The sequence below is a fragment of the Mauremys reevesii genome, linkage group 6 (genome assembly GCF_016161935.1).
Source record: "Mauremys reevesii isolate NIE-2019 linkage group 6, ASM1616193v1, whole genome shotgun sequence".
Taxonomy (NCBI): Eukaryota; Metazoa; Chordata; order Testudines; family Geoemydidae; genus Mauremys; species Mauremys reevesii.
In genome coordinates, this window is record NC_052628.1 from 113,621,937 (window position 1) to 113,645,704 (window position 23,768).

Here is a 23,768-nt window from a genome sequence, read left to right on the forward strand (position 1 = left end):
CTTGCAATAAACATATGGAATTCGGTGGAATTTCCCCTGACAGGGAAGTGGAGTTAAAGTGGCCAGAACTTCGTATGTGTGTTTGTGAGAGACAGAAAGAGATACAAGATGGTGTGTGGTAGTACAACAATGTTTTTGGCACTTGTATGGCATTGCAACATTACTTAGGAGTAAAATTCTTCAGATGAAGCACTTTTTTAAGTGGGGGTTAAAGTTGAAAGTACATATCAGTGAACTGAATATTAAAGTTATTTAAAAAACTAAAACAAACCTTGGGGAACTAAGAAATTCAGAGTTAAGGCAGAATGTACAAAAAAAGAAACACAAATGGCCGGAGAGTCAGCATCACTATATACATCACTGACATCCTACTCCAGCTCTAGTTTTAGGACTTCAGTGTTGCACCTTCATGTTAACCCAGGGCTAGAGTTCACCCTCAGGACCTGCTCAGTCAGTTGAGTTTGGTTTTGTAGCCAAGATTTTTATAGGGGCTTGAAGTCCACTGGCATAGGCAGCAGAAATGTGTTGTTTGGTAAATCCTTTATATTTTTAGAGTGACCAAATTACTCCTAGCCTCTCATGTGACCCTTCTTTTTTTTAATTAAGGCTTTTAACATTTCCTTAAAATGAAAGGAGATAATATATTTGTTAAATTTGAATAGAAAATAATGCACATGTGAACCAAAGACTACTGGTTTTACAGATTTTTCCAGACACACACATCAGATTACTATTATTTTTTTACAATGGTACCTAGAGTTCCCAGCCAAGATTGAGGTCCCATTGTACTCGATATTATACACAAACATAGTAGATAGTTCCTGTTCTGAGGAACTTACAGTTCCAGTAAAGACTTACTGGAAGTCAGTTGCAGGGGCGGCTCCAGGCACCAGCACGCCAAGCGCGTGCTTGGGGCGGCAAGCCGCGGGGGGCGCTCTGCCAGTTGCCGCAAGGGCAGCAGGCAGGTTGCCTTCGGTGGCATGCCTGCGGAGGGTCTGCTGGTCCTGCGGCTTCGGTGGACCTCCCGCAGGCTGCCGCCGAATCCGCGGGACCGGGGCCTCCCACAGGCAAGCCGCCGAAGGCAGCCTGCCTGCCGTGCTTGGGGCGGCAAAATACCTAGAGCCGCCCCTGGTCAGTTGGAGTACTTACAGTGCACTAAGTTAAGCATATGCAGAATCTTTTGCAGAATCAGTGCCTATAAAGACAAGATTCGGACAGGGTTGGCGAGGATACTTCATCAGTACTGGAGCATGCTGAATTAGGCATTGGCAATAATAATTTTCCCCTTTTTTCTGTTCATGAATCATTTACAAACTGATCTTGATTTCTGTAAAGAAATTCAGTATTCTTGAGTTTTTGCTGAATAGTTTAGATGAACAATTTTTAGCCTGTGTGTTATCTTTGGGATGTTATTGGTCATCTAAAACTTCGGCCATTTTTTTTTAAATCTGCTTTGATTGATTATCATAGACATCTTTTCTCTTATGCTCTTTCTGGTGCTGTTGAGGGGACTGATCATTTTAATCTCTAAAGCCATGTTGTTTGATTCTTGGCTATTTTACACAGTGCTTCTATCCCTATGCACTACCATGTGAGATCTCCTAAGATGTTTTCCTGAGAGTCCCTAGATGTATGTTCTAGGGGATTGGAGGCACAGAGTGTTTTCAGTGGAAGGTCCCTAGCTATGGAGCAGACTCCCTCTGATGGTCTATTAGGATACGTCAACACAGTAATCTTTCAGCCCTGCAGCCCGAGCCCCCGTGAGCCCAAGTCAGCTGACCCAGGCTAGCTATGGGTTTTTTATCCTTGTGTAGACATATCCTTAGAGCCCAAACTTACTGACTTTGAGGCCTGATTTTGCACCATTTAAGTTGATGGGAGTTTTGTCATTGACTTCATTTAGAATAGGTTTGCTGTCTTACAGAGCACAGGGTAAGGCATATTGATGATGATTTAATATTTGTATTACTTTAGCAACAGGAGACCCCAATCAGGGATTATGGGCCTATTGTGCTAAGCACTGTCCACATGTATAATGAAGAGATGGTCCCTGCCCCAAACAGTTTACAATCTCAGTTGTATGACAAGACAACAGGTTTGCTCCAAACAGATAGACTGGAGTGAGCACAAGTTAACAATTAAATAACTGAACAGATAAATAATTACTTTTCTTCTACTTACATTAATTAAAGTATTTATTGTAAACTGTGAACCGTGTGAAATCTTGGGTTTTAAAAGTATTTCAACCAATCTGTTCATGGGAATAAATCCTGAGAGGTGATGTTTGCTTTTATTTTGGGTCATGTTTCCACATTGGGTGATAGGTGCATACCAAACATCAAAGAGATGTATAGATATTTCTGTCTGAATACGAGCTTCCTCCATTGTGGACTTAGCTTCTCCTTTTGCTTCTCCTGCAGTGCAATCAATAACCTTTTGATTTTTAACATTATTTTTCATCATAGCCAGACCCTCAGCTGGTGGAGATCAAAGTCCATAGACCTAAGGCCAGTTTCCACCCTTTGAGGATATGATGCAAAACTTCAGTGCAGAATCAAGTCCACAAAGAAGATGAGCCATGACTTTTCTCCAACACAAATAACTGATAATTAGTAAAAGCGAGAGAAATATTGAAAGGCGTGATTAAATTAATGATTAAATCTCATACAACTGAATTTTTTCCATACTTGGAAGGTCTGTCAGTCTCTCTACCTCTCACTGGTTCTCTCTTTGATCATGTCTGCAAAGATTTAGATTTTCAGAAAGCCTTTGACAAGGTCCCTCACCAAAGAATCTAAAGCAAAGTAAGCAGTTATGGGATAAGAGGGAAGGTCCTCTCATGGATTGATAACTGGTTAAAAGATAGGAAACGAAGGGTAGGAATAAATGGTCAGTTTTCAGAATGGAGAGAAGTAAATAATGATGCCCCCCCAGGGATCTGTACTGGGCCCAGTCCCATTTAACAGATTCATAAATGATCTGGAAAAATGGATAAACAGTGAGGTGGCAAAATTTGCAGATGATACAAAACTACTCAAGATAGTTAAGTTCCAGGCAGACTGCGAAGAGCTACAAAAAGATCTCTCAAAACTTGATGACTGGCAACAAAATGGCAGATGAAATTCAATGTTGATAAATGCAAAGTAACACACACTGGAAAACGTAATCCCAACTATACATAAAAAATGGTGGGGTTTAAATTAGCTGTTACCACTCAAGAAAGAGATCTTGGAGTCACAGTGGATAGTTCTCTGAAACATCCACTCAATGTGCAGCAGCAGTCAAACAAGTGAACAGAATGTTGGGAATCATTAAGAAAGGGATAGATAATCAGACAGAAAATATCACAATGCCTCTATTTAAATCCATAGTACGCCCACATCTTGAATACTGCGTGCAGATGTGGTCGCCCCATCTCAAAAAAGATCGATTGGAATTGGAAAAGATTCAGAAAAGGGCAACAAAAATTATTAGAGGTATGGAACGGCTGCCATATGAGGAGAGATTAATAAGACTGGGACTTTTCAGCTTGGAAACGAGAAGACTAAGGGGAGATATGATTGAGGTCCATAAAATCATGACTGATGCGGAGAAAGTAAATAAGGAAGTGTTATTTATACCTTCTCATAACACAAGAACTAGGGGCCACCAAATGAAATTAATAGACAGCAGGTTTCAAACAAACAAAAGGAAGTATTTCTTCATACAATGCACAGTGAACCTATGGAACTCCTTGCCTAAGGCTGTTGTGAAGGCCAAGACTATAACAGGTTAAAAAAAGAACTAGATAAATTCATGAAGGATAGGCTATTAGCCAGGATGGGCAGGGATGGTGTCCCTAGCTTCTGTTTACTAGAAGCTGGGAATGGGCAACAGGGGATGGATCACTTGATGATTACCTGTTCTGTTCATTCCCTCTAGGGCACCTGGCATTGGCCACTGTCGGAAGACAGGATACTGGGCTAAATGGACCTTTGGTCTGACCGGGTATGTCCGTTCTTATGTTCTTATTTCAAGTAACAGGATTATGATTTAGTGCCACATGAAATCTTGGGTCTTTAAAAGTATTTCAGCCAAAACTCTGGATTGTTCCTAAAACGTAGCTGATGGTTGGCGGCCTCTTCTGCTGTTATTATGCTTAGCTAAATCTGCTTTATGGAGATGCTGTGATGTCCGGTAAAGTCTATTTAAAAATTTGTTTTTGAAAAAGTGTATTGATAATGAATTGGATGTATTTCTAACACTCCGTCATAACGCTTCCCAGTCTTCTTCTTCCAATGAGCTATGTAATGCAGCTTCCCACTTACCGTTTAACCTCCAAAGTCAGCGGGTATAACAAAAAGTTGAGGGTGGATTTTCAAAAGCAACCAGCGTCTAACTCTGCTCCCCATTGGAGTCAGTGGTAGATGCATCACAGACTTCAATGGGAGCAGAGAGCGGTCAATTAAAATCTCACCCTATGCCCTTTGTGCATATTGCCTGCAAGATGTTATTCCCACTATCAGGAATAACAAGTGCTGTCTTAATTTAAACATCTTGCTTGTAGTGTCGGGGGGGGGGGGTAGTGTTAGTCAGTATTTTGCCTTTTTGTCCCTTGATATGTCAATAAAGGAAAACATATATATTTTAAAATATGTTAATGAAAAATGGGCCCAAACCAAAGTAAAATCTCAAATCTGGACATTATTGGCCATGCGTCTGAACTCAGCAGCCTGGTTCAAACTCTTATTTCAACATAGTATTTCAACTCTTTTTACATTATCACGCTAGACAAATATCAACTTTGTCGGGAGCCTAGAGGAAGAATCTAACTTCCATTATTCTTGTGACACTCTCTTGCTATATATTGTGCTGGGTTTTTTAAGTTACAGGATCTGCCATAGTGGATGTGGTCATTGACCAATCTAATCCCGGGTCCTATGATTGACCGTGGTCATTACCTGAGACGTTAATGAAATATGCAAACCCCTTGTAAGCAGGGCTGGTGCAAGGATGTTTCGCGCCCTAGGCGAAACTTCCACCTTGCGCCCTCCCCTGTCCCCGAGCCCCCGCCCTGAGGTGTCCCCCCCGCAGCAGCCATTCATAATGCTGAATAATTCTGTCGAGTCCTTCTTAATCTTCTCATTTTGAGATGAGATTATGTCAGACTTTGAATTACTTCATTATATTTAGTGGTACTGTAGTTCAGGTGCCTCAAGCCCCCAGTCTCTCTTGTGGCCTGGGCTCTCTGGCCAGACTACATCTCCCATGCTACAATGCAGTCTCCCCTCTGACTGTGGCACGTGGTGGCTCACTGGAGTCACAATTGGGGGTGTATCATGGGAGTTGTAGTCCAGCCAGAGAGACTGACCCATATGGGAAAATAGGGGCATCAGTTACCCAAACTACAACTGCCCAATCTCTTTCCTCCTATTGTGGAAGTACAGAGAAAGGAGCAGCTATTTCAGCCCTATGGCCTGCATGTGGCTAGCGGGGAGGGAGAAGGTTTCCTACACAAAAGTCCAATAATTTAGGCTTAACACGTATATGGTGAGTCTTGGTCTCAGAGAATGCAATTCTGCTGTAAGAGAATCACTTCCAAGCTAAAGTCAGTTCAGTCCCTACAGAGCCCCTTACCCTGAAACATTTCCACTTAATTGGTATAATTTGGGAGAGAACCATCTTTCATTTACGTTCACACTTTCTCCATCCCCTACAGTAACACAGACATGCAAGCTGACACCAAGCCATGCACTGTGTCCTGTTACACAGGTCACTGGAGTTACGGGATGTAACTGAGTTTGCATAGTGATAGCTGAGGGAAGAAGATTCACACATTACATTTGAGTTTTGCTAGCGGTGCCCTTTTCCTACAAAGAATACAGCTAAGATAGTCATGTGGCTATCTTTGCTCCCTAGGAGATCACTACAGATTAATCCTTTACTATACATGGGCCTTCCTCAGCTGGGAGACCTCACATTTCTTCTCAGTGAAGTACCAGCTTGCCAGTGCTTAACCTCACTCTGCTGAAAATCTTACAGCCTTGTTATCCTCAGCAACAGTGCCACAAGAAAGCTGTTGCTGTGTTTCTGAGCCAGCTGGTGGTGGTTTTGATTTCTCTACGGAGTGACACCTCAAGCAGGTGCATAAAGTCTTGGTGTTCACTGTTCTCTAGTTTCAGCCCTTCTGACTCTAAATGTAGTAAGAGGACTGTAAACTCCCGGGCCACTATGCCCATTGATTTATGAAACCCTCACTCTGTCACGTGGTGCAGCAGCTCAATGAGTGAGAAATCAGAGACGCATTTAGAACCATTTAAGCAGAGCCTGCATGGAAATCGGGTAAGTACCCCTTTCACTTTTGGTGGGGATAGAGAACTTCCCAGTACATTCCCATTTGGCAAAATTGGCTCTTATACACAAATGCAGTTAGGTGGTCCCTTACAAAGCGACGTAGAGTGCATTTTATTATACGGAATCTTAGACTAGAAGATGGAATCTGATGCATGTGATTCCAAGGCATAAAAAGAAAATCACTTATTAAAGCTTGAAGTAAGATTGAAAATTCTCATAAAATCTGTCATTGTAAAGCAGAATGCTCTTGTGTCTAAAGCATCATATGGGAAGATAGACCATCTAGATTCCATTCCCAGCTCCACTACAGACTTCCCCTGTGACTTAGGCCAGACTTCTCAAATTTGGGTGGATACCCAAATCTAGTTTTAGCTATTTAAACAGGGGACCTGATTTTTCAGATGTGCTGAGTGCTTGCAGCTTCCAAAGACTCCAATGGTCATTGGGGGTGATCTATGCAAAATGTTATAAAGACTATGACGAGGTGTTTAATGGACTGGGATGCATTAAGGATATATATCATGTTGAGAGAGATCCTGGTGTGGTGCCAAAATACATGCAGCATGTAGCATTGAGAAATAAAGTAAACCTGAACTTGACCAGATGGTGACGGTAGATGTTGTTGAGTGAATACCGCACCAACAGACAGGAGCCAGGAAATAAAGTTCCATTGTCTCTTCCCAGAACTCCTGAGTCACAGTTTAATTACTCTCAGCACCTCTGATAATTCCCCCCACTCTTACATAGGTGCCTCAGTATGGATTCTAATGTGTCTAACATTAGGCATTAAGTTTAAAATGTTGCTCTGTTTCAGTTACTATTTTTAATAGACCTTATTCATATTGTGGTAGTGCCTGGGGACCCCACAGCGCTAGGCACTATGTGAACAATTAAGTGCCTCAGTTTCATATGTGCTTAAAGAGCATGTAGCATAGAGGTTCCTGGCCTATGATAGTGGTCCTTAGGCACTATTGCAACACAAAAATAATAGTCATTAGTTTCCTCGCTAGCCAGTATTCAGAAACATATTCGCCTTTCAGCAGGAAAGAACCCAGAAACACAGTTGTGTCATCACTGAAATATTGTAATATCACTGTGGAATCAAACGGGACCTGGGAGCTGTTGCAACATTTTACCATCATGTGAGGAAACTCTATAGCTTGAAAAGTCCCATCACCAATATGGCAGTTTCCTGCTCTGTCTGGCTGCAGGTGAAGGGTAATGGAAATGGAACAAGAAATGGTGCACCTGAACTGTGACTGCCCTGTGCTATCATGCTGTCACCTTTGCCATGTTACGTCTGTCTGGTTGCAGGTGACCTATCTCAAATCCAAATCAGGGGTATCCCCTCCCGTTTTCACATCACCAATATGGATGTAAATTGCCACACAATGCTACACCCTGTAATGCATTCGGCTAGTGACGGTAAGCACGCCTTGAGGCAGCCCAGCACAGGAGCAACGGTGCAGTCCTTCTGGGCTATGCGCAGCTTTTAAAAAATGTCAGCAGAGCTAAGGAGACTTGAATTAAAACAGATGCTCTAAGTTACCCCTTTGCAACCCCTTCAGATCAATGGTCTTGTGCAAGCGTAACGGAGAGCAGAATATAACCTGTGATCTTTATCCCTTAATAATTCATCTGTTTCTCATTTGAAGCCAGAATGCTTTGTGACATCCCAGTCATTTCCACTAGAGAGGGGCTTGTGCTGTAAAGTTTAGAACCAGCTCTGACCTTCACTTGAGTGTAGGGGTTCTTGGCTCTGGGATTTTGATTTAGCTCCATCTCTAATTTCTACAGCAGTCATGTTCTGTATCACAGAGAGAGTGCACAGGAGCGCTTATGCGTAGCCACTCTGTCTGCACAGTCCCTGGTGAGCAGTAAGTGGGGAGGAGAACCCTGGGCTGGGTCTGCATCCTGGGTGAATTTCAGTCCCTCGGAAGCAGCAGTATGAGTGCAGAAGCACTGGCAGCTGAACACCAATGGCACGCAACTGGAGGAGCCTGGCATAATAACACTTTTCATATTGAAAAACAGAGATAGTCTGTGCATAAGTGAAGGAAGAACGGCACCCAAGGACAGGAAAACAGTGAGTTAGGGTGAGGTGTGCTAGATCTTTTTTTAATGATATCCTGTATTTGGAGCCTACTGTCTCTGATCCTGCCTCAAGGCTTTATAGAATCCTCTTTGTCATGTCTTTTCAGCAATAACCATGCAAAGGAAAATACAGTGACCCAAATGTATGATTTTGCACTGTGAATAAAACATTATGCACTCCTGTCCCTTATTCATAAACTTTGTCCCGGCTTTTCCATTCATTACTTGTTTTTTTTCCCCTTAAGATGCTCACTCTCAGGTAAGAGACTTCATTTTCAACAGTTTCATTCCATGTAGCTGTCGATTAGGTTTCCTACACACCTGTACAGCATGTAGGACCTGGTCTAAATGCCAGTGATGTCAATAGGAGCCTTTCTATTAATGTCAGTGGGTTTTGCATAAGGCCTTTGAAGCTTGGCTATTGTAAACTAACTTCACTTTAATGCAGCTAAGCCTATTTACATCAGTGGTGGATCTGGTCCTGCAAGGTCCATTGTCTCCTGTGAGAGTGTCATGCTTCGGACCTTTAAGTGTGGTGGGTGTACAAACCCCACAGTAGCCAGGAAGGGGATTACTGCCACCCCTGCGCATTATGTCAGGAGTGGAGGAAGAGTTCAAAAGAGGAGTAGTCAGTAGGAGGCAGCTGTGAGAGCAGGACAGAGTGTTTAGCTTCTCGATGCCTAGGGGGCAGGCCTGGTGAAAGGCAGCAGAGCCTGCTTCCTTTCCTATGGATGGTCCAAGTTCCCTGAAATGAAGGCAGGCTCTTTGTGGCCATCGAGCTGGACTGTGGCTTGCCCAGAGCCCCTCAGAAGGAAGTGAGGCCAATGGCTTGTCTGTCTGTGACTGGCTATTTGTTTCCTTTTCTTTTTTCCAGTGTCTTTGCTCCTTTTTTTCTTTCCTCGTACCCTGGAAGGGGTAAACTCCAGAGGAACTCAGCCAGGGGGCTCATATTCAGTTCCCGGGTGACCAACTGCCCCAGTTTGAGTGACCAGAAACCGAGTACATAACCTGTCACACCTCCAGGGGGTGCTGCAGAGGAACTAGGATGGTGACATTAAACGTATTGTGAATGTTTAAGTGACGTATCCAACAAAGCTGGTTGGAAAATAGGCTTTTTCTTGGAAAGTTTTGACAATGAAATAAATTATTTTCTGTACATTTTCCATGGAAAACAATGGAGACACAAGGCAACTGAACTACAACTTCCATGAGACACTGCAGCTGCATGTCCAAATTGAAATATTTCTGTTTTCAGATGTTTGTGGGGGAGGGGAGGTTTGACAAAAAAAATCTAAATTTTCTGTTGAAAGCAGACACTTTTCACGAACATTTTAGTTTAACTTAAATTACAGTTTTGATGGCAAATTTTCAACTAGCCCTAGTCAACTATATAATAAAAGCAAAAAATAGCTCCTTTTGTATTTACTGTACTGTTTTGCATGTCAAATTTAGCTCCAGCACAGGAAAATGCAACTGACTTGAATGGGCTGAGTTTCGCCCTGTAGGTTTGTCCTGTTTGATATCTTAGTGTGAATGACAGCAACCAGAACTGTGCAAAATATTCACAGCTGAGCATGAAAGTTCATATAAGTCACAGGTTTCAGGGTTTGCTACAACCTGTAAATCCAGAAAAGGTTTTTCAAAAAGTTACCTGACGCACACATGGCTAGGTTTTTTTAATGTATTTTGGTGCCTAAAGATGCAGATAGGTGTAGTGAGATTTTCTGAAGTGCCAACCTCCCACAATGAGAGTTAAGCAACTAAGCACTTTTTTGTAAACTCCCTTAGGCATCTATCTGCATATTTATGAGCCAAGTATCTTAAAAATCTGGCCCTTTGGAGGAAGTTTGTGCACAGTTTTGAGAGAACATGGGCTGATTTATGGGGGTGCATCAAAATCTGGTGAAATTTGCAAGTTTCTCGAGGTGAAATGCTTTAATTTTGACTAAGTTTCACTTTGAGATTTTGAGTTAATCCAAACTCAAACGTGAATCCTCAAGGAACAAAACCAGAGAAAAAAATGGACACAGACCCCTGTAAAGGGAAACCACAGGATCTGCACAGCTCTGCTGTTAGTGTGTATAATGGTATTTTTCAGTGTGTAGCCAAGAGGTTTTTCTTGTCTCGATTATGTTTATTCTTGGAGATGGAGAAGTAATACCACACTCTTAATAACAGAAAGTGAAGTACAAATATGAAAGCATTGCTGTTACTTGAAAAGGAGAGTTCTCTTTGTAGGAGTCCTTTCTGAACAATGTGGTAAGGGTCGGCAGACTTCTAGACTCACCCACTAGGGCTGACAGATGTTTCTCGCTTCTGTAGCAACTCTTCTGTAGCAACACTTCAAAGGACGTCAGGGACTGAGGCGCACGTATTGTTAATCCAGAGGAGAGTGGTTGTAGCTAACAGACTGGTGGTGTTAAGGAGCTAACCAGGGCCGGCGCCAGCCTTTTTGCCGCCCCAAGCGGCGAGGAAAAAAAAAAGAGAGAGAAAAAAGAAAAACCCGATTGAGGTGCCGCCGAAGTGCCACCGAAGAGGAAGAGGGGGACTGAAGGACCCACCGCCGAATTGCCGCCGCAGACCCGGACGTGCCGCCCCTTTCTATTGGCCGCCCCCGGCACCTGCTTCCTTCGCTGGTGCCTGGAGCTGGCCCTGGAGCTAACATCTAGTTACCACCAGCAAAACTCCCTCATGCTGGAGGCAGGGGGTAACAAGGTGACTCACAGTCCTAGGTACCCCAAGATCCATCAAACATACCAATGCCTTTAAGAAAAATGAACCTTCTTGAGGAGCCGTGTAACCCACATTCTTTGTGATGACAAGGGCAGCAGCACCTGGTCCCAGCAGCCACATGATGAGTGAGCAATGCTGGGCTTCATTTCCCAAAATAGTTTAATATGAACCCGTAGTAAACGGTGCTGCTAAGTGAGTCTCCTGCTGCAAGCCTTCGGCTGAGGATTTATCATAATATTTGCCTCTTCTGTGACAGCTTTGCTGTGTCTTGGCATATAAAAAAGCATTGGCCCAAATTCATCCCTGGTGTAACTCCATTGACTCCAATGGAATTACACCAGGGTTGAGTTTTTCCCCCTCCAGCTTTTAATATGCTCCAGCTGGTGAGCGTGGTGCATGCATGTGTGTATGTAGCAGGAGGGGGATTTCCTAGTAGCAGATTGATAATTTATATGTCCTCTGGCGCATAAGCCACTTCTGTCAAACTGAAATCTCATGTGTCCCTTGCTGGACATCTGTTATCTGTAAGCATGCGGCCCAGCCTCTCAGAGAGGCCCTTCCAGGGACTGTGCAACCGAGGACCAAGTCAGCTATGATGACATTTTGGTGAACAGTGATGGGATCAGTGAGATTTTCTGCATGAGCATTGAGGAATCCTACCAGTTGGTAATAGTCATCAATGATCACTTTTTGAATTTAAATACAACCCTGCCCGTTCCCTGAAGCCCCGCCCCACCCCACTCCATCCTCCCCTCTCTCCTCTCTCTCTCTCTCTCCTCACACCTCACTCGAGGGTGTGGTGTGGTGGGGGGCTGGGGGGGGGGGGGGGGGGAGGGAGGGGAGGGGCTCCCTGGGGCAGGGCAGGGGGGGGGGGGGGGGGAGGGGGGGGGGGGGGGGGGGGGGAGGGGGGGGGGGGGGATTGAGATTTGAGCATTTGCTGCAACCTTGAGGGGTCAGGGTTGTGAGGGCAGGGGGGAGAGGGGGGAAATGGGGGGGGGGGATGGTCCTGCTTGGGGTGTTGGTTTGACCTGGGGTCTGGACTGGAGGACCTCCTCCCTTCCTGCTATGTAGGAATGACTCATATAGGTCTTAGGAACCACAGATGCCACTTTAACAGCACAGTAGCTATCACAACATGACAAGAATAAGTCTCACGGGTAGCAAAAGGTTCTGTTCTTATGCAATGGACGAGGCTATACAAAAGGGTGCACTTGAGTAAAAGACACCCTTTCTCTCCATCTGTAAATGAATTTCTGGGTTGAAATCCTGGCCTTATCGAAGACACTGGCAAAACTCTCAATGACTTCAGTGGGGCCAGGATTTCACCTGTGTAATGTCTGACAGCTCAAGAAAACATGCAGGTAACTGGAGCATACAAGGTGTAAGGGACATCTTGTTTTATTTCATGCTCCGTGGAGGTCTTTGAATGTAAAGGCTGAGACCTTGAACTGTACTCTGGATTCAACAGGGCACATATATCTGAGCACTAGGGTGATAGGTGTGCGATGACCTTGGAGGCGCTGCTGCAAGTTGTAGTAAATGCAGCTCTTTCATGGGGTGTGGCCTCTGTCCTAGATCTAATTAGCTATAATGATCGAGGCTGGAGGTTGTGAGTATATGAATTGCTATAGCTAGATCTGGTTTCCAATAGGTGGGGAGAGGGGAAATTCTTGGCCATTCAAAGATAGTAGTGGGACTTTTGGGATATCCACTAACATACAGGAGTCCAGAAAGACCCAAAAGCTGTGAACAATGAGAGCAGATCTCTTTCAGAGTTTCTAATTAGTAATCTGATTTAGGTACTCAGTCTGGATTTAGCTAAGGTTGAAAGCAACACAAAAAAAAAAAAAAATGATTGTTAAAGATCAAAGATGTAGATGATGACCAAATTCACTTTGAGCAAAAAAAAAAAAAATGGGTATAGGTATCTCTAGAAGATTAGATATTGCTATATGTTCTCTCAACAGGAGTCCTCTCAACTCTCCTGAGGGGGATGTGATTTCTCTAAGGGTTTATCTACATGGGGAAGGTATTGTGAAATGAGCCAGGGTGTCAGTTTCCAAGCGCAATAGCTATTCTGCACTAACTCCCTGTATGGGCACTCTTATTTCACACTGAGTGCCCTGGCGTGGCTTAGCTTAATCCACTTCCAAAGTACTGGATAGCTGTTCCAGGATATTTCCCCATGTAGACAAGCCCTAAATCATGACGGCAATATATTTCTTCCAAACTCCTTGAATATGTTTCATGGGGAAAAAGGAAAGAGATGCAGATGGATGGAAATTTAATCAGCCAGTACCTCTAAATACCTAGCAGCTAAGAAGCCCTCAAACCAAGATATTAGACGTATCCTGGATCAAAAGCAATGGAACAAAACTATAAAACTTATTATATCCAGTTAAAGCTACAACTGATTGACATTAAAAACATGTGTGAAGGAAGCTGTAAATGAAATCACTGTTCAATTTGAGATTCATATCACTGAGGCTAAGTACTCCTTCAGGGGACCTTCAGTGCATATATTGGCCTCACCATAAGCAGACTACAAACTGTGGGCCAAATTCTGTCCTTGCTGTGTATTTGAAGCTCTCACTGAAGTCAGGAATCATTGAAATGCAACCATCTCTAAGGTGCAATGTGACAACTGTTTTAACCGTTCCTAGTCATGTAGGACAGAATGAGAGGCAGAATATAACGTGCCACTGAAATCACAAGGGGGATCTACTATGGCCAGAACAACATATCACCTGAGCTTTTCAAAAAGCCGTGGGATGCAACAGGTCACAAGTGGTCATGCTCCTTTCCTGCACGTCTAGCCCCCAGAACTGATCTGCTCATTCATTACAAACTCTATCCAGCAAATGAGTGTCAAACTCTATTCTACACCCAGCAGAGACAGGGGCACTATTAGGCAACTGGGTTCAGTTCCCTGATTCTCTTCACAGCTCCACCCTAGGCCCAGCCCTGAGGCTACTCCAGCCTATGTCAGTTGAGTAGGTAGAGGGCCCCAGGATACTTCCCCCTCTCCCGCATGCTCTATGTCCCATTGTTGTCTCCCTCTCCCTCCTCCCACCCATGTTCTGTGTCCCCCAGTGGACCCCTCCAGCACTGTGTCCCCTCCCCACATGGCAGCATCCAGGTTAAGGTGAATGTGGGAGACAGAATTGTTTGTTGCATGGGGCCATAGAATGGAGATCTCCAGTAGGAGGACGTTATACTTACAGAGAGACTTTTTTTCCTTCCCAGACATGAGGCAAGCAACTTATTGTGTGTGAGGAGGGGAAGCAGGGAATGACATATTCTCCCTCCCCCCATTCCCTCCACCATGGTTGTGCCTATGATCCCAGCCACTGGGAAAGGAAACCTTATTTCTCTAATCTCTGTATTGCAACCTAACCAAGGACACTTCATGGAAAGCTAGTTAAAACTGACCTTTCTAGCAATGTGTTTTCTTGTGAAAGAGTGATGTTTTGAAACCAAAAAAGCACTTTAGGAAATGTGTTTATTAAGAAACTTCGCCTGATGGGTGACTCAGGCTTTTTTGGGGGGGGAGGAGTGGTTGTTTTGGGAATATAATAAGACACTGTATGAAACATTAGAGAAGAAATCCCTGAATTAAGCAATGGCACCAGTCCTAAAAAACTAATCTAGAAACTGAAATAAATTTTTAACTAAATAATTAATTTTTCAGCATTCTTGGTCAAAATGTATGGTTAACCACAGTATTACTAACCCCAAATATTCAAACATTGCAAGCCAGGCCTTGGAAAAAATACAATAAGTTGAGATCTTTTTTTATTTTCCTTCTGGTGTTTGAGCCTTTAAGGTCGCATTTTCAAGCTTTTCTCCAGAACCATAAGGGCTAGAAACTTATTTAATTATATTTTAAGTAAAGCTGAGATGCCCTCCTAATCACATGGCTCCAGGAGCTGGGGCATTAAGCAAAACACCAAATATCACAAGACTCACAATGAAATCACAAGAGCTGGCAACACTCCTGCAATCCTCATTCACACAAGTGATCATTACTCAGGTTATTCATCTCATTAATTTCAGTGGAGGCACTTGTGTGATTAATTATTGCATGATAGTGATCTTAGGTGGTGGATTCACTTAAAATTACCTAGCAACTGATCGCCAGGTCCAATCATTGGAACAACTTCCCTTGAATTTAATGGGAATTTAATATAACGCTACAATGAAAAAGTTAACATAACTTAAGGGACAGATTTTCAAAAGTGCCTAAGAGGTTTGGGAGCATGAGTTCCATTGGTGTTCAAAGGGACTTGTGCTCCTAAATCTCTTAGGCATGTCATTCCCTTCAGATGGTCATGTGATATTTATGTGTGGGATGACATTCAGATTAGTCATGTGTGTATATATGGAAACAACTTGTCTTTTAACGTAACAAAATTCATTATATAAGTAAGAGAAGAGGCCAGTTGTGCTGTTTCTGATACTGCCACTAATAGTTACAGCCACTAGTACTGTCTCTGGTGTGGATTTAAGCTACTACTACCACCAGCTAATTGACACTGAGGTCTTCTGGGGCTCTGTGATTTAACTTTCAGGTCCGCTTCTCTAACCACAGTGCTGAGCTTGAGGGGGCTCCTGGAGGCCATAGAATCGCCCCACCAGACTGAAGAGAGGGTTATGGTGAGTTCCCAGATTTTGAGGGAGTCACCCCCTCTCTAGATACTGATAAATTATCCAGCCTGAGACAAGCTTTCATCACTGAAGCTCATACACAGACTTCTAACGAGCAAATGGCTTGACCTCTGGGAAGCGCCGGATCGCACCAAGTATCACGTCCTCCCAAAGTATTTTCCTGGGGAAGGATAAATATGCATAATCCCCTGCAAAATCTCCTCTCCCCACACACCAGGTTAGACACCACAAATTGCACACCACACCACGCTGTCAATGTATACAGTGCGTTTTTCAGAAAGCAAGCATCAACATTTCCAGCAAGTGCACTTCATAGTGGTTTCTTTGCCAAGTGGTGCTGCTTCTAGCCTGGGATATATTATGGGAAAGAGTGAATAGATTCCAGATTCCTTCAACATTCCAGATTGTTTTGGACCCCCCTTTTAATGAAATATTGGTAGACCTTCACTGTAGAGCCCGTGTCCAATGTTGTCATCTAAGAGCTTATATGTGTGACAGAATGTACCTGTGTTTACACCCTAGAGGCTGTTGTAATAATTTTTGTATAAGGCACGTCTTGTAAATTATCCTTTGAAAACTCATAATTTGTTGGTCAGTATCGTCCTGATAAAATGTGGCAACATCATAACATTTCCCTACCACAGCCATGCCCAAACTGAGGTTGACAAACAAAGGAATGTGTGCTCTGCTTAATTTGCATTTAAGCAATAAACAGAGTCATCAAGCAGGAAGGGAAACAAAGGAAACTCAAACAGGTGAGAAAAGCTGGCAGGGAACATCCTTCCACACAGACTCTTTGTCTCCTAGTGCCCAGCTGGAAATGTTTTCCAAGAGAGGGACTGAAACTATAAAAAAGGAGGGACAAACACCCCACTCTCTCTCTCTCTCTCGCTGCCCATTGCATTCACTGCACCTGAAGTGACAAAGGAAGCATGCATTGGACTCTGGGGCGGGGGGTCCTGACCTACAAGGTTGGTCAGTAACACTGCTGAAAACATGTGGCGAGAAACTTGGCTTGAATCTGATATAGTTTGTTAAATTAGGTACTATCAAACGTCTTATCTTTATTTTTCCTGTAATCATTTCTGAATTTTATGCCTCATTACATCTCTCTCTTTGTAGTTAATTGATTTGTTTTGTTATTTTATCTAATCCAGTGTGTTTAAATTGAAGTGTCTGAATAACTATTTGAGATGTTTTGCTGGCATATTATTCCTTTAACGAAATAACAGACTTAAAATATTTTGTGCAGTACAGGATATACATTTCTGGGGGGAAATCTGGGACTGGAGGAGTGCTGGGGTCACCCTGCAGTATAACCAAGGCTGGTGAGAACCAGAGTGTAAGACAAGTGTGGCTGGCAGGTTGCCGTTACACACACATACTCAGGGTGTGACTTGCATGCTGGAAGGTAGTTTGCGAGTGGGCCAGGTGGGAGCTACTGCAGCAAGCATTGTAAGGCACCCACGGTTGCAGGTCAGGGGTGACACTGCTGCTCATTAGTCTGGATTATACCCTGATATGTCACAATATGAAATTGTATTAGCCTTGTGTGGTGGCTGAGCGAGATGTTAGGATTTTACACCCAGGGGCCACTTGCCGGGTAAGCACAGCCATGAGTGATGTCTGATGTAAAGCTGCACTGCCCCATCAGGGAGTTTGGGGAGGGATTATGCCACTTCAGTCTGAAGGAGGGTTGCATGCAGCACCATCTTCCCTGTGTTCCCAGTCGGCTCTGGAGGGCTGATATACAGGTGGGCAGAGCTTTGGCACTACATATTCTCTTTGGGGGGCCTGATGGCAGTACTTCCTGTGCTCTCAAATCCAGAGACTGCAACCATGGCTGATCCTAGTGTGAGGTAACAAGATGGGAAAGACTTCTTGTATCCATCCTACCTTGCACCCAGGCAGGGGCCAGTCACAATCTGGCATCAAATTAGTGTTCAAAGGAGGACAGGCTGGCTCCTGGGTTTGGGAGGATGTTACACGATCTTTTGTCATTACTCCACGCATTCTAATCCAGCCCAGATTGGTAGTCACCAGAAGCCATTACTATATATTGTCTGTTCAGTGCCCTATGTGAAAAGAATTAGCTGTTTCTCAGTCGTGTTTCTCCTGGTAAAATGGTCAGAGGAAGTTGGAGATGCCTACTCTTTTCATGTAATAAAGATGTGGTTTGAAAGGCAGAGGAGCTAGAATAAATTGATAAATTAGGGTCCTAGAACTGTAATTTGACTTTTATACAATTACAGCCAAGAGGTTTTCTAATGTAGATTTAAAGTCCATGTAAGGCTGTTTAATTTTTAATCTACAAAGTTGTATCAGTCAGTAATCAAATCTTGCCAAATGATTTGATCCAAAGTGCATGAATTGTATGTTTTTTTAGCAGATGTTCCATAAGTTTTGCTGCAAGTAGACATGTTAGTACAGGGATGGGTAAACTTTGTGGCCCGAGGGCCACATCGGCATTGTGAAACTGTATGGAGTGCTGGGTAGGGAGGGCTGTGCCTCCACAAACAGCCTGGCCCCCGCCCCCTATCCGATCCCTCCCACTTCCCACCTCCTGACTGCCCCCCTCAGAACCCCTGACGCATCCAACCCCCACCCCGCTCCTTGTCCCCTGACTGCCCCCTCCTGGGACCCACCCGCCCCAACCGTCCCCTGGGACCTCACCCCCTATCCAACCCCCCTGTGCCCTGACTGCCCCGACCCCTATCCACACCCCTGCCCCTAACCGCTTCCCGGGACCCCACCCCCTATCTAATCCCCCTGCTCCCTGTCCCCTGACTGCCCTAACCCCTATCCACACCCCCCCCCCCTGACACCCCTCGTCCCCCCGGGATTCCCACACCTATCCAATGCCCCCTGTCCCCTGACTGCCCCCCAGAACCTCCTGCCCCTTATCCAAACCCCCACTGCCACCCCCTTACCATGTTGTTTGGAGCACCAGGAGCTCACCGCCCAGCTGGAGCCAGTCACGCCACCCGTGCTGCCTGGCAGGAGCAGCGGGCCAGAGCGCTGGTGGCATGACACACTGAGACTGTGGGGGTGGGGGGTAGCCTCCCCAGCCAGGAGCTCAAGGGCCGGGCAGGACAGTCCCACAGGCCCAATGTAGCCCGTGGGCCATAGTTTCCCCACCTCTGTGTTAGTACTAGATGGATAGAGTACCTAGCATAAGTGATATGGTCAAGCAAATCTGACTGGTTTGGGCATTCAAGCACTGGAGTATATCAATGTATGGCTCTGTGCTGTGTAATTTAATAACACAGACATGCATTGTAACACAAGCAGTGACATTTTAATTTATGGACCATATGGCCCAAGACCCAAAGCACCAGTAACTGAGAGGGAACATCCATCCGTTAAAACAGAGAGTGTTTGCCCCAGTGTTCTTGCCCAAAATTTCCCTACTGCACAGTAGGTGGTGCAAGAGTTCATTGTCACCCTACACTCCAGAGGTAGCTGCATTTCAGTGATGCTGTGCCTATAGTTTGGCCTTCTAAGATGTAATGTATTGTTATTAATGGCACACAAGGAACCACGTGTCACACATTCAAATCCACAGCAAATGAAATGTGAAAAGAAAAGCCCAGGATATGGTATAAACCTTGCTGCTCTGAAAAAGAAGAGGGATGCACCGAAATAGTTTCCTTAGGCATTTTTTTCACATCTCTGACACTGTCTCCCATTTAGATCTTGAGCAAAGAGGAAAGAGAAAACTACAAAAATTGAAATGCAGTCACCATCTGGAAGCTCCTACGATGCTCTATTTGGGATGATTGAATGGTTTTAAATTTGCCAATAGGACTCCAAGATCTCCATATAGTCAGATAGCTTGGTTCCACAGCTTTCAGTTATTACATGTGTGAAAATGTTTTTTTTTTAAATAAAGCAACAGTTGAGTGATAAAATGCCCGAAGGGTCACTTATTCCAGAGTGGTCTCTAAGGTCCTGATCCAAAGCCCATAGAAGTCAATGCAAAAACTCCCATTCACCTTGGTGGGCTCTGGATCAATCCCAAAAGTTTTGGGAACACTCTTCTGTGTGCAAGTTTTTGTGCATGCAAAATACAGTGCACCTTGGACTCCTGAAACAAGAAAATGCAAGCATCAGCCATGGACAAAAATGCGGGCAAACCTCTTCTGGTTCCTGGTTTCAGTTCAAACTCAATCCTAAAATGATTTTGAATACTTTTGTGGTTCAAGTTGAATAGTTCACAGACAATTAGGAACCATATATTGAAGAGCAATGAGCATTTTCAGGCTAAATATTAGAGAAGCTTGCCTAAAAGGTTAGAAAAACATTCAGAGACCTAAAGAAAAGAAATCATACTCAGGGACGTAAAAATCTTATACACTAAAAAGCCCTGGAGACTTTTTTGGTGTACACAGCAGCAATATATATTTATCTATAGCTTATCACTCTCTGAGGTGTCTAATATAGATAATCTTCATTTGTGATTTAATTCAATTCTGATTCATTTCAAATTACTAATATGAGCTAAAAATAGCCTTGATTTTATTTAATGGTTTTAGAACACCGTCTAAGAGAACTCAACAAAATGGTAACTGCACATACAAAATGTGCATTGTGATGGTCAGAATTCTGTGGTGTGTCTTTCATTTTGCTGACATGAGTGCCACTGGTACATGCCACAAAATGCTGCAGCCCTCATGGCTTTGTTTTGAAATTTAACCTTATGGTGATAGTAAGTGTGAGTCGACAGAGTGCAGCACAGAAGCCACTTGACTGGCTTTATTGTGACGTGAGACATTTTCACACACATCTGGAATGATCCATCAGAGAATATATCAAATTATCCCAGGGAGGCCCTGTTTTTTCATCACAGTTATAACTGTGCTTCAGACAACGGAATTGCAGCTTGCAGAGAGATGGGCAGAGTTGGCACCTGAGGCAGATGAAAGAGTGAATCCAGGTCAATACATTGGAGAAGTACAAGCAGGGGCGGCTCTATGTTTTTGGCTGCCCCAAGCAGTCATGCGCGGGAGGCGCCCCGGAGCCGCGGGAGCAGCGGACCTCCCGCGGGCATGACTGCAGAGGGTCTGGTCCAGCGTGGGTGGGCTGTCCCTCCGCTGGCTGCTGCGGGTGGTTGTCGGGGCGCGCTCCGGCAGGCTGCGCGCAGTCATGCCGGCGGGAGGTCCAGCCGAGGCGGCCGCCCCCTCCCGCCCCATGCCTGCGGGCCCCCGGTCGGTCCCCCCCCGCTCCGTGGGACCTCCGCGGGGCACAGCTGCAGCAGGTCCCCCCCCCCCCCCCCCCCCCCTGCGGGCGCCGGGGCGCAGCCCCCCTTTTGCCCTTGTTTGCTTGCTGGTGCCTTGCCTGAGTACAAGGCATATTGTACTGAAAACATAAAGGCAAGCCGAGAGGGGTTGACAGGAGACAGGGGCATTGTATAAGGGCAAAAGAAGGTGAGAACACTAGTCGTGCTGGTTGGATTGCAGAAAAATCTTCCCACAGCTGCATATACAGCATGTGCTCTCCCCCAGCCACCTCATTCAGAAACGTGTCCCGAAAAGACCAGGATACAGTATATAAATCTCCCCCACCCTAACAACGGTCAGAGATACTGCAAAATCTTTTCCTTGTGCCCTCCAAAAGACAAGATTAGGGCTTTGGTAATTACATTGTTAATAAACAGACTAACTCCCAGGCACAGGAACATCTCTTCCTGACTGAAGGCCCTTCACAGGGAGAGGCAGCTGGAGTTGGCTCTGCAGGCCATGTCTTTAATCCAGTGACAGATGTAGCTTCCTGATCCAATGGGTGCACTTGGCTGCTGCCACCCACCTGCAGCAGCACCCTGTGCCCCAGTACCAAAACCCTAATCCCAGCCTGTGGAGGGGGAGGCCACCCCAGTGGGGAGTGGCGGGTGGACTGGAGAGTGAGCTTGCCACACACTCACCCCGAAGTGGCGGCTCCTGTCCCACAGGTGTGGGCTCAGCTCCCAGCTCCAGGCTTTGTGACCTGATGTGCAGGGTCACAGCACCTCCCAGGTTTGGCCCGGCCACTTCTCTATCATGACAGAGTGGTGACTGGGCCAAACCTGAGTGGCACTGCAATCCCTTGCACCAGATCTCAGGGCCTGGAGCAGAGAGCTGGGCCCCACAGAACATTAGCTGCTGTGGGTGTGATTGTGCCCATGAACCCCTACTGAAGTATTAGTCGGATCGGCGGGTAGTGTTCAATGTAGCGGGGATTGCTTTATCGCGTCTTTATCAGTCAACTCGCCGCCATGAAGTTGGCCAGGATAAGTCGAACTAAGATACTTCGACTTCAGCTTAATTCGAACTTCTTGCCCTCCCCCCGTCCCCCCCCCCCCGCGCTAGTGTAGCCCAGGCCATGGTTGCATAACTCAAGTTTTTGTATTGACTTCTGGTAGCTGGTTTCCATTCCTGTAAAGGCTTCAGCAATTGTTGCTGACTTCACCTTTGGCAAGACTCGTAGAATTATGATCTCATCCTTTTCCTTTTTAACGCAGCATTGAAATATTTTTTTCTCATTTTCTCTGAGATCTCAGCAAAGCCTAACACATTATGGTCATATTCATTTTGCAGAGCTCTGTGCTTGCGGTGTTTCTAGCTGGGTAGATGTCCAAAGAATTCGATAGAGATGAGGTCTAGAGAGGTGCTGAGATACTATTGCACAAGTGCCAGAGAAGTGCCTATAAGGAAATGATACAAACACAACTTTATCTGTATCTATAAATATTATTATTAGGGTCAGGATTGTGACCTGGCCATACAACGCTGCACCGCGGAGGTGCTCCCTTCCTCTATTGCATGGGATAGCAACACTGAGTCACAGAACAGGGTATATCTTCACTGTAGAGTTAGCGCAGGTTATCTCGAGTGAGACCAGCCACGCTGTGAAATGAACTCAAGCTGCCGTGTCCACACCGCACTCATTCCTGTCTGACACTTAGATGTCTGGCGGCCAAGCCTGCGGCTCTTTGCACTGCGTTGAGTGGGGCGAGTGTATGAATTCTCTCCCAGTGAATTGTGGCAGACCTTGCCTGTCCTTTCTGGGGACATGGGGGAAAGGCGGGAAGGCACTGGAGGACTAGTAGCATGAAAATGGAGTTAACCTGTGTCCGTGCTGCAGAGTGACCGTGTTAGCAGCTGAGGAGTTGTACTAACTCAAGCTGTAGCCTTGACCCCCTAACGGGCTAGCCAACGTGAGCGCCACACTTGAGTTAAAGGTTTTTGTTGGACAGGACTCTAGTTAAGGACAACACTCACGTTAACTTTGCTGTGAACACAGGACTACGGAGTGGGAAGCAGCCCCTGAGACTGTGCCAGTTCACGTCCCTATGAAGGAGAGCACAGAATGGGAGGGTAATGAGTGGGGCATTGGCTCTTCAACCCTTCCTTCCCCCCCACCCCCCGCTATTCACTGCACTGGCCAGCACAGCTGAGCTGGTTGGGGGGTGGGGGGTGGGGAATGTAACCTACTACTGGTATAGACCAATAGCGCATTGCTTTTCACCTGGAGCCAGGAGGAACCAGGGAAATTAATTGTGACTCTCAGAGTCACATTTTATTCTCTGCTCCGCTCCTAGGGCAATATGCCCACACCTTGCCCTGTGTAGAGGGAAGATTGTAATGTCTCCGTATGGCCCTGTAACAGAGTGGCTTTCCCCCATGGGCCGGAGAGCCTAGGGCTCAGCCACCCTGCGTACAGAATGAGCCCCACCTGAGGGGAACCAGGCACTTCCCCAGAGAGAGCCAGGCTAAAGTGGTGATAAAGCCCGGCTGGGAAGGAGATAGAGTCGGCAGGTGGGAAAGTTCTATAGGCAGGGAAGCCTAGGAGAGATCCTGAATAGTCACTGGAAGACCTGGGAAGGGCTGTTACAAGCCCTCAGTTATTGATCATTCTGGAAGGTGTTTTAAAATAGTGTTTTTAATCATATTGTTTGTGTTGTT